Raw genomic sequence first — 8,950 nt, 5'->3', positions numbered from 1 at the left:
TCTATTAAGGCCAGCCTCGGCTGCATACTGAGACCCTACGTCAAAACAACAACAAATAACCAGGATGAAAGAACTGAGAATGGGGTGATGCCTGTAATTCCAGTATTCAGGAGGATTGGGGGGTTCAAGCCCTGGACTACAGTAGGAACACGCACGCACGCACGCACGCACGCATGCACGCACGCACGCACGCGTGCACCTTAAAATTAAAAAAAAAAAGCATCAAGTCAGGGCCTTTCTAATGAGATCCTAGAGGAGAGAACCATTGTTCCTCTAGTGAGAACACAGTGGGAAGCCACACTCTAACAATAAAGCAAACACAGACTTGGTGCTGGGTCCCAGCCTCCAGAGTGATAAGGGGTGAGCGCCTGCTGTTTACAAGCCACCTGGTCACTGATTCTTTCTGTAGAGAAAACCAAATGAAAATGAAACAAAAACAAACACCCCAATCACTGTAGAGGCTGGTTTATGTAAACCATGGAGCAGTCCAGAAGTCACCTGACTCTCCAGAATTCCTGTAGTCTCTAAAATAATCAGTTATCAGTGTATTAATGAATGACCTCAGCCAGTCTTCCACAACCAGAGGGAAATGTGCACACAAGCACTCATTCCTCAGTGGCACTGAGAAGGCCTACTGTGTGCTCTAGGATAGATGGACACGTTCTACAGGGCCTGCCTCCATGGAATCATTGCTATCCCCTCCAAGCTGACCCCCAGAAGTCACTGTGTGGCTGTAGATGCATTCTACATCTACCGTGAACTCTGCTCTGCACAGGTAGCCTGGCAACCAACTGTTTGAATGAGTCATCTGTAGATGATTAGCATGTGAGTAAGAACAGGATGGGCCACAGGACTGTCTTTTCTCCCTTAAGAAAATGCTTCAAGCCTTAAGATGTTGAATCATAAGAACGCCCTCTCTCTGAGGGCTAGCCAAAAGTGGACAACCAAGCAGTTTGCTATAGAGATAAGAGGTGAGTCACATTCTTCCTCTTTGGGTAATCTTTGGTCGTTTTTTAGGGCTAGATAAAGCTTATGTCTTTGTTGCTTAGAAGGCTCACTTATGCTGAACTGAATAAATTCATAAGCTCAGACTTACTTCTCCACTGCCCCATCCTACAGAACACTTTTCTGCCAATTTTATGCCAAAATAAAACTAGCCACAGGGTCTTGCTATATCAGGGAGTGCCTGGAGTTTATAATCTGTATATGTGCAGGAAATGACTCTTTAGAACCCAACCCGATGCCTATATAAACTCATTTAAAATAAATGTCCAAGACAGGCTCATAAAATATCACTGAATGACTACTAGATACGGATGACGGTGCTGTTGGAAGAAGGGACAAGCCTAACCTTGGCCCGCAGCAACAGGCCACATGATTTCTCCTGATGCAGAGATGTTAGGGCTCTGATTTAATGAACGAATGATAGAAAAAGTCAAGCAAAGGCCCTCAGGGCAACTTCATACCCACAGTGCTCTCGAAGAGGGATTTGGAGGAAGAGGCCAGGAGAGTGTGAAGGAGACTAGAGCAAAAAAGTAAACGAGAGAGAGAGAGAGAGAGAGAGAGAGAGAGAGAGAGAGAGAGGAGAGGAGAGGAGAGGAGAGGAGAGAGAACCAGTTAGTCACTTTTTAAATAGAAAAATTAGAATTGGAGAAGAATGCTAGAAGTAAATAATAGGAAAACATACACACACACACACACACACACACACACACACACACACACACATACACACACACACACATTATGGGGTTTGGGGATTTAGCTCAGTGGTAGAGCGCTTGCCTAGCAAGCACAAGGCCCTGGGTTCGGTCCTCAGCTCTGGAAAAAAAAAATTTCGGACATATAAAAAGCATGGGGGGAGTCGGGGGGGGGGGGTTGAGATGGCTCAGCAGGTAAAGGTGTCTGCCACCAAGCCTGATGACCTAAGTTCAAGCCCGGGGCCCACATGGTGGAAGGGAGAACTGACTCCCGCAAGCTGTCCTCCGACCTCCATTCATGTGCCGTGGCATTTTCATGTCCTCCCACACACAAATAAAATTAAATGCAATAAAAATTAAAGCATGAAGAAACATGAACTAAAGCCAGAGAGAGAAATTTCCCAGAAACTAGCTGCACTGTGCCAAGTAAAGAAAGATGCCCCACAAAACTTGAAGCCCTGGGGAAATACAAACAAAAACCGATGGACTGTAACTCTCACAGAGAGTAGACTGTCGGAGCAACCAGAAAAAAGAAAAAGATTTTCCCGCCTTGTCACATCTGGTCCACAGCAAATTTGCCAATTCCGCCTGTGTCTGAATCCTGTCAGTACGACCAGGTGACAAGTGAGAAATGGAGCTGGCCTGAGGACGTTTGGTGGCTATGAGGCTCACAGCGGGCTTCTGAGTTGGGAACCTGGAACTTTAGGGACAGAAGGTGAGCTTTGGTGTCATGGGAACACAGTGAATGCCTTGAAGACAGAACACTTTCCAGTTCTGGTGGCTGTCCGCAGCTAACGTCTCAGCTGTCTGTAGTTGGTCCTTCCTTTCCAGTGTGCTTAGCAGGGATGTGACGTATGCATTAACCATTTTGCAAATCCATCCCTTCCAACTCACTCGGTACACAAGTTCATCAAAACCTAGCCAACACATAAAATGGGGCCAGTGGCAGCAAGGTACCAATTGCTGGTTTACCCAGGCTCCTTGCCCAGGCTGCAGCCCAAGCCCCCTCAAGAATGCACTGGCAGCCCTAGCCAACCAGCGTAGAGAGAAGCCAACAGAATGAGGGAACGAGAGCCATCCACTATCACAGTGGAAAGCTCCTTTCCCTGCCCGCCTCAGCTCTAGCCACCTCTGTCCTGTTTCTGCCACGAGCCTAACCCAAGCTGGCCTTCAGCACAAACCCCACCCTCCTACCAGAGCCTCTCCTGAGAGCTTGGGGCCTCAGCATGCCCATCAGCTCATCCGCAGCTGCCCCTGACAGAATGCGCTTCTAGGGCTAAGTATGGGACACCTCTGTTGGCTGCGCCTGTGAAGAGACAGAAAATAAGGCGAAGAATGGAATGAAAGCGTTTGCTTCGGGTGCTGAGGGGAAGTACTGTAGACCGACTGTAGACCGGGTGGCTTCCATGACAGACATTTACTTACTTGCAAATACAGGGGCCAGAAGTCCAAGAACACCAAGTTAGTGCCTTCCTCTTCCTTCTTTTTGAGACAGGGTCTCACTGTGTATCCATGGCTGGCCTGGGACTCCCAATGTAGACCAGGCTGCCCTTAAACTCACAGACATCCTGTCAAGGGCTGGGATTAAAGGGGCATGCCACCATGCCTGGCTCTTCTGTTGTGATGGAATATCCTTTATTTATTCTTTGACATACACATGAAAGTTAGTTTCTTCTGAGGCCTCTCTCTTAGAAGTGACTGTGCTCGGGGGCTGGAGAGAAGACTCGGCGGTTAGGAGCACTGGCTGCTCTTCCAGGGATCTTGAGTTCAGTTCCCAGCACCCACATGGTGCTCACAACCATCTGTAATGAGATCTGGTGCCCTCTTCTGGTGTGCAGGCATACATGCGGGCAGAACACTGTATACATAATTAACAAATAAGTAAATCTTAAAAAAGAAAAGAAATGCCTGTGTCTTCCCGAGTCTTCACACGGTTCCCTCTGGGCATCTCCGAGTCCCCATCTTCTTACCATAGAAGGGACCCCCGTCACACAACTGGATGAGGGCCCACCCTAGGGAACCCACGTCTACCTTATCAGCTTCTTTAAGGCCCCCAGTTTCAAATAAAGTCACTGAAGGTTAGGTCTTCAACATGAATGAGGGAGGGACACAGTCCAGCTTATAAAATAGGACGACCGAGGAAGGACTGGAGGAGGTAATTGTCCTGTGAGCTAAAATGGTCACCGGCATTTCAGAAGACGACAGCTGAGCTGAGCCGCCAACGCTGAGGTGGGCCGCGAGACCACTGGGCTGAGCAGGACGACAGGACAGAAGACAGGCACTGGATGACTTCTCGTCTCTCTCCGGATGACCTTCCTGCCGTGTTTGACGGGGTGGCCCCGCTCCTACGTTGGAGCTTCTTGACACACTGGAGTTGGTAGAATCCGAGGCAATCCGCCCCCACAGGCTCAGTGTTTGGCTTTCCCACCTTGGCCCTGCCAGACGGCAGGCAGGTGGTATCCGGGAGGTGCCCGTGAGGTGTTAACCTGGGGACCTTCTCTGCCTCTGGATGAGAAGGGTGGAGAGAGATGGTCTGAGATGAAGATGGAGCATAGGGCATGGCAGGAGGATGAGGGTGACCAGAACGGAGTATGATGACCCCCACACACACGATAAAAACAGCGAAAACCGTCACTTTGGGGCCAGATGGTTAAGGGTGCTTTCCCCCAAGCCTGAAAACCTGAGTTGGATCCCAGGCCCTCACATGGTGGAAGGGGAGAACCATCTCCAACGGTGGTCCTCTGACCGCCATACACAGGCGGTGTGTACATGACATGACATGACACATGTACACAGACTCACACATGTACCATACACTCAGTTACATACACAGTAATAAATAAATAAATAATAAAAAGTGTTTTTTAAAATAAACCAGTTTCTTTGTACCCTAAGTTAAAATTTTAATTTAAAAATTAAAATAAAAAACAAGGAAGCTTGGTGAAACTTGGGAAACTGAGGCAGGAGCATTGTGAGTTTGAACTAAGCTTAGGCTACCTATCGAGATCCTACTGAAGAAAAAGAAGAAGAAAGGAGAAGAGGAGGGAAAGAGAGAAGGAAAAAGAGGAAAGGAGGAGGGAAAAACAGGAGAGGGAGGAGGAAGGGGAGGAGGAGGGAGGGGAAGGAGGGAGGGGGAAGGGAGAGGGGGAGAAAGGGGAGAGGGAGGAGGAAGGCTTTGATGGAGGAAGGACTGACACCCAGGTGGAGTCCTGGATTCTTGAAATATCCAATCTCATGTCTGCATTTGGACTGTGCATCCCACTCTTGACCAGCCCACCTGGGACCCTTTTTAACTCTGCCTTTCTAAAGCTTAGACTAGCTAAAGCTGGCTTCTGTCCCGGGCTACAAAGGCATTCTAATTAAGGCAGGGCATAGGCTCCCCAGCAGACTGGCTTGTGGAGAGGACTGTGTGTGCCAGGTCAGGCTTGAGCCAGAAAGCACTGGTTGCCATGCCTGTTACCATGACTACATGACTCATGTTCCAGAATTTCCCTATGAAGTCCAAACCAGTCAGACAACTTCCCTTGGGAGAGTCTTTTCTGGGAGCTTGCTGTTGGGGTGCACCTTCCAGGGAGCCACTGCACTGGGACTTGTGATTGCATGGACCCTCCACTTTCTTCCCTGACCCTTTCCCATCAGATCTCCCTGCCACATTGCTGAAGACCCTGGAATGTTGTCACACTTCCTGCCTGCCCCTTAGCACATTCTGTCCCTTTCTCAACTCCCCAGGCACCCTCTTCTTACCCCCCAGGAGCACACAGGCCTGCTTAGTAAGTTCCTCCCAAACTAAAAACTGACCGTCAAGGGATAACACGGAGTAGTGGCTTATACCTCTAATCCCATCATCTGGGAGGCTGCAGCAGGAGGATTGATGTGAGTTTGAGGCTAGCCTGGATTACATAGTGAGTTTCAGGACAGACCATCAACAGCCTCTCCCAGTGCGAGCTTTGTTTGAGCTTTTTGCACAGAGCAAGCAGAGAAGGGGGTCAGCTGGTGGGTGTGTGTACATGTGACCTACTGATAAGAATAATTTCCTGGCACAAAATTGCTCACACTGCAAACAGAACCGTGGGCTTGCCAGGGCTGTGCCAGGGCTGTGCCAGGGCTGTGCCAGGGCTGTGGCAGGGCGTAGAGAACAAGACAGACAGGCTACAGCTCTTCATGTCGGCAACCCACTGTGTATATCATCAATGCTTTTCCTGGCCAGCAACCATCAAAATCTTTGCAGTGAGTTGGGGGAGAACTGAATTGTGCAGAGACCCCGAGAACATGGAGAATCTTCCCCTCTGTATTTCTAGTTATTTGTTTGAGGCAGGGTCTCACGTAGCTGGGGCTGGTTGTGAACAACATACAGACTCAAGAATGACTTGATTCCTCTAACTCTACCTCTTGAAACAGGACTACAGGCATGTGCCACCAAGGCCAGTTTTCTGGCCATCTGTCTTCTTTCCTTTGTTTCCTGTGGTTTCATATGGGTGGGGGCAGTACATCTGTGTGCGTGCTTAGAAGGCACCTGTGTGCACTTAGAAGGCGAGAGGAAGACGCCATGAGCCCCGCTCCATCACTCTCCACCACGTTCCTTTGGGGCAGGGTCTGCCACTGAACGTGGAGCTAGGCTGGGGACCAGCAAGCCCAAATGATTCTGCCACCTTTGCCCTTCAAAAGAACTGAAGTTACAGGTGTGCATGACCACACCTGGCTTTTTATGTGGGCACTAAGATCTGAGGAGACTTGCTCAGCAAGTGCTCTTACCCACTGAGCCAACTTCTTAGCCCTCTCTGCACTTAAAAAAAAAAAAAGATTTATTTATTTTCCTCTTATATGTATATGTGAATGTCTGCATGTATACATCTGCACCACATGTGTGCCTGAGGCCCGCAGAGGCCCGAAGAGGTCATTGAATCCCCTGGAGCTGGAGTAACTGGGAGCCGACAAGTTGGTGCTGGGAACTGAACTTGGGTTCTTTGAAAGTGCAGCCAGCGCCTCTCCAGCCCCTCTCTGTACTTTTGAAGGGCCTGTCATAGGCTGGGAAACCACAAGGGTAGGAATCCAGGTTGCAAACTTCTCAGGGAATCCAAAAAGCACAGTCTAGCCTGGCTATTTACTATAAGGTGTGGCAGTCTAGTAACATGAGTATGCCGGAATGCTAGGCCATGCCTTTAGCTCAGGCAGCAAACTGTGGTTGGGAGATTTCAAAAGAGGCTACTTCCTCTAAGCTAACTGTAACTCAAAGTTCTCCAAAAACCTTGTGACCACTGGCAGCAATGATATTCACAGTCATGAAGACCCCAGAGCTGCTTGCCCATGCTCTCAACAAGAATGAATGCCAAGCCAGGCATGGTGGTGCACGCCTTCAATCCCAGCACTTGAGAGGCAAAGGCAGGTGGAGCTCTGTGAGTTCTAGGCTCGCCAAAGCTACATAGTGAGATCTTGTCTCAAAAAGACAGGGAGAAGGGTGTGTCGAGAGGCCTGGAATAGGGAAGGAAGGAACTCACGTTGTTCTTTACCTAGCACGGAACTGAGTGGTGGAGGAAATCAGGCCATGAAAAGTGCAATCTACGTTTATGGCGACGAGAATGAGAATTACGGCACTGACGTTCACAAAGGCCAGGCCATCCTGGATGCAAATGAAAGGTCAGGGCTAGCCAAGTGATTTCTGGCTATGCGTGCACAAAATCAGGAAAGAGCGTTGAAGCGATCGATTGATGCGGTCTTCCAGGAAGCAAAGAGAAACCTGCAAGGGAGATAAACGACTTCAACTCTGACACTACTATTACTCAGTGCTCAATCTGCCTTCGTGGCCAGTTCATTCATTCATTACCATGTCATTATTCATAATCCGGGCTACCGCCCTCCAGACACTCAGTAGAAGCAGATAACACAACAGGAAACCCATGACCCCTGCCCTTAAGGAGCACCCAAACACTGGACCTCGTGAACACAGAGATACTAACTACTGTATGACCGAGTACCTGCTAGGGTGAAAAAATGGGACGTATGCTGTGGTGGGCAGAGCAAGGACAATTTACTCCTCCTGGGAGTGCAGTAAGGAAGGGCAGGACCAGTGGAACACCCCAACCAAAGCCAAGGGTGAGGAGGGTTCCAGGTGTGATAGCAATACGATGGACGTTGCCCTTGGCTTTATTACTCGGCAGGAGCTAAGCCAGGCCTTTTCTGCCCTTCAATTTGTATGAGCCTCACAACAACCTATCAGTGAGTAATAAATACTTTCACTTGTTGATCCGGAAACCAAGGCATCGGGAATTAAATAAATGGACCAGGGTCACACAGAGAGTAAGTGGCTGACTTGGGGTTTGAAATCAGGCAGGGAGGCCTTGGGTCTGTACCATGAGCCACAAAACTGTGGTATGGGTAGGTCAGATTGTGAATGTCCTTTATGAGGGGTTTGCTTTAAAGTAGTGGTTCTCAACCTTCCTTAGTTCTGTGACCCCTTGATACAGTTCCTCATGTTGTGCTGACACCCCACCCACCCATAAAATTATTCTTGTTGCTACTTCATAACTGTAATTTTGCTACTGTTATGAAGAGTAATGTAAATAACTGATATTCAAATGGTCTGCGAAAGGGTTGTTTAAACCCCAAAGGGGTCAGAACTCACAGGTTGAGAACCACTGCTGTAGAGGGATGCTACAAGGGCTGAACTGTAGAAGGGGAGAGTCAGAAGGTAGAGGACTCTAGTGTTCTTGGAATACTTGGAATTTTGGAATACTCCAAGTATTCCAAGACTCAGCTTCTTTTTTTTTTTAATTATTAAAAATTTTTTCTTTCACTTTATACACCAACCCCTCTTCCTCCTCCTTCCCTTCTTCTGCTCCCCACCACATACCCCCATCCCACCCCCATCTCCTCCTCATAGAGGGTAAGGCCTCCCTTGTATAGTCAACACAGGCTGGCACACCAAGTTGGGGCCGGACCTAGCCCCTCCTCTTTGCATCAAGGCCGAGTAAGGCATCGCACCATAGGGAATGGGCTCTACAAAGCCAGTTCGTGTACCTGGGATAAGTCCTGGTCCCTTTGCCAGGGGACCCACAAACACATCAAGCCACGCCTCTTTCACCCACAGAGGGCCTAGTGCGGTCCCATGCAGGCTCCCCAGCTGTCAGTCCAGAGTCCATGAGCTCCCACTAGCTTGGGTCAACTGTCTCTGTGGTTTTTCCCATCACGATTCTGACTCAAGACTCAGCTTCTTAGACTGTGGGTCACATCACTGAATGTGGGGCTCGTGGCAA

This window comes from Peromyscus maniculatus, chromosome 9 (genome assembly GCF_049852395.1).
Source record: "Peromyscus maniculatus bairdii isolate BWxNUB_F1_BW_parent chromosome 9, HU_Pman_BW_mat_3.1, whole genome shotgun sequence".
In the NCBI taxonomy this organism is placed as follows: Eukaryota; Metazoa; Chordata; class Mammalia; order Rodentia; family Cricetidae; genus Peromyscus; species Peromyscus maniculatus.
Note: the sequence above shows the minus strand (reverse complement) of the source record.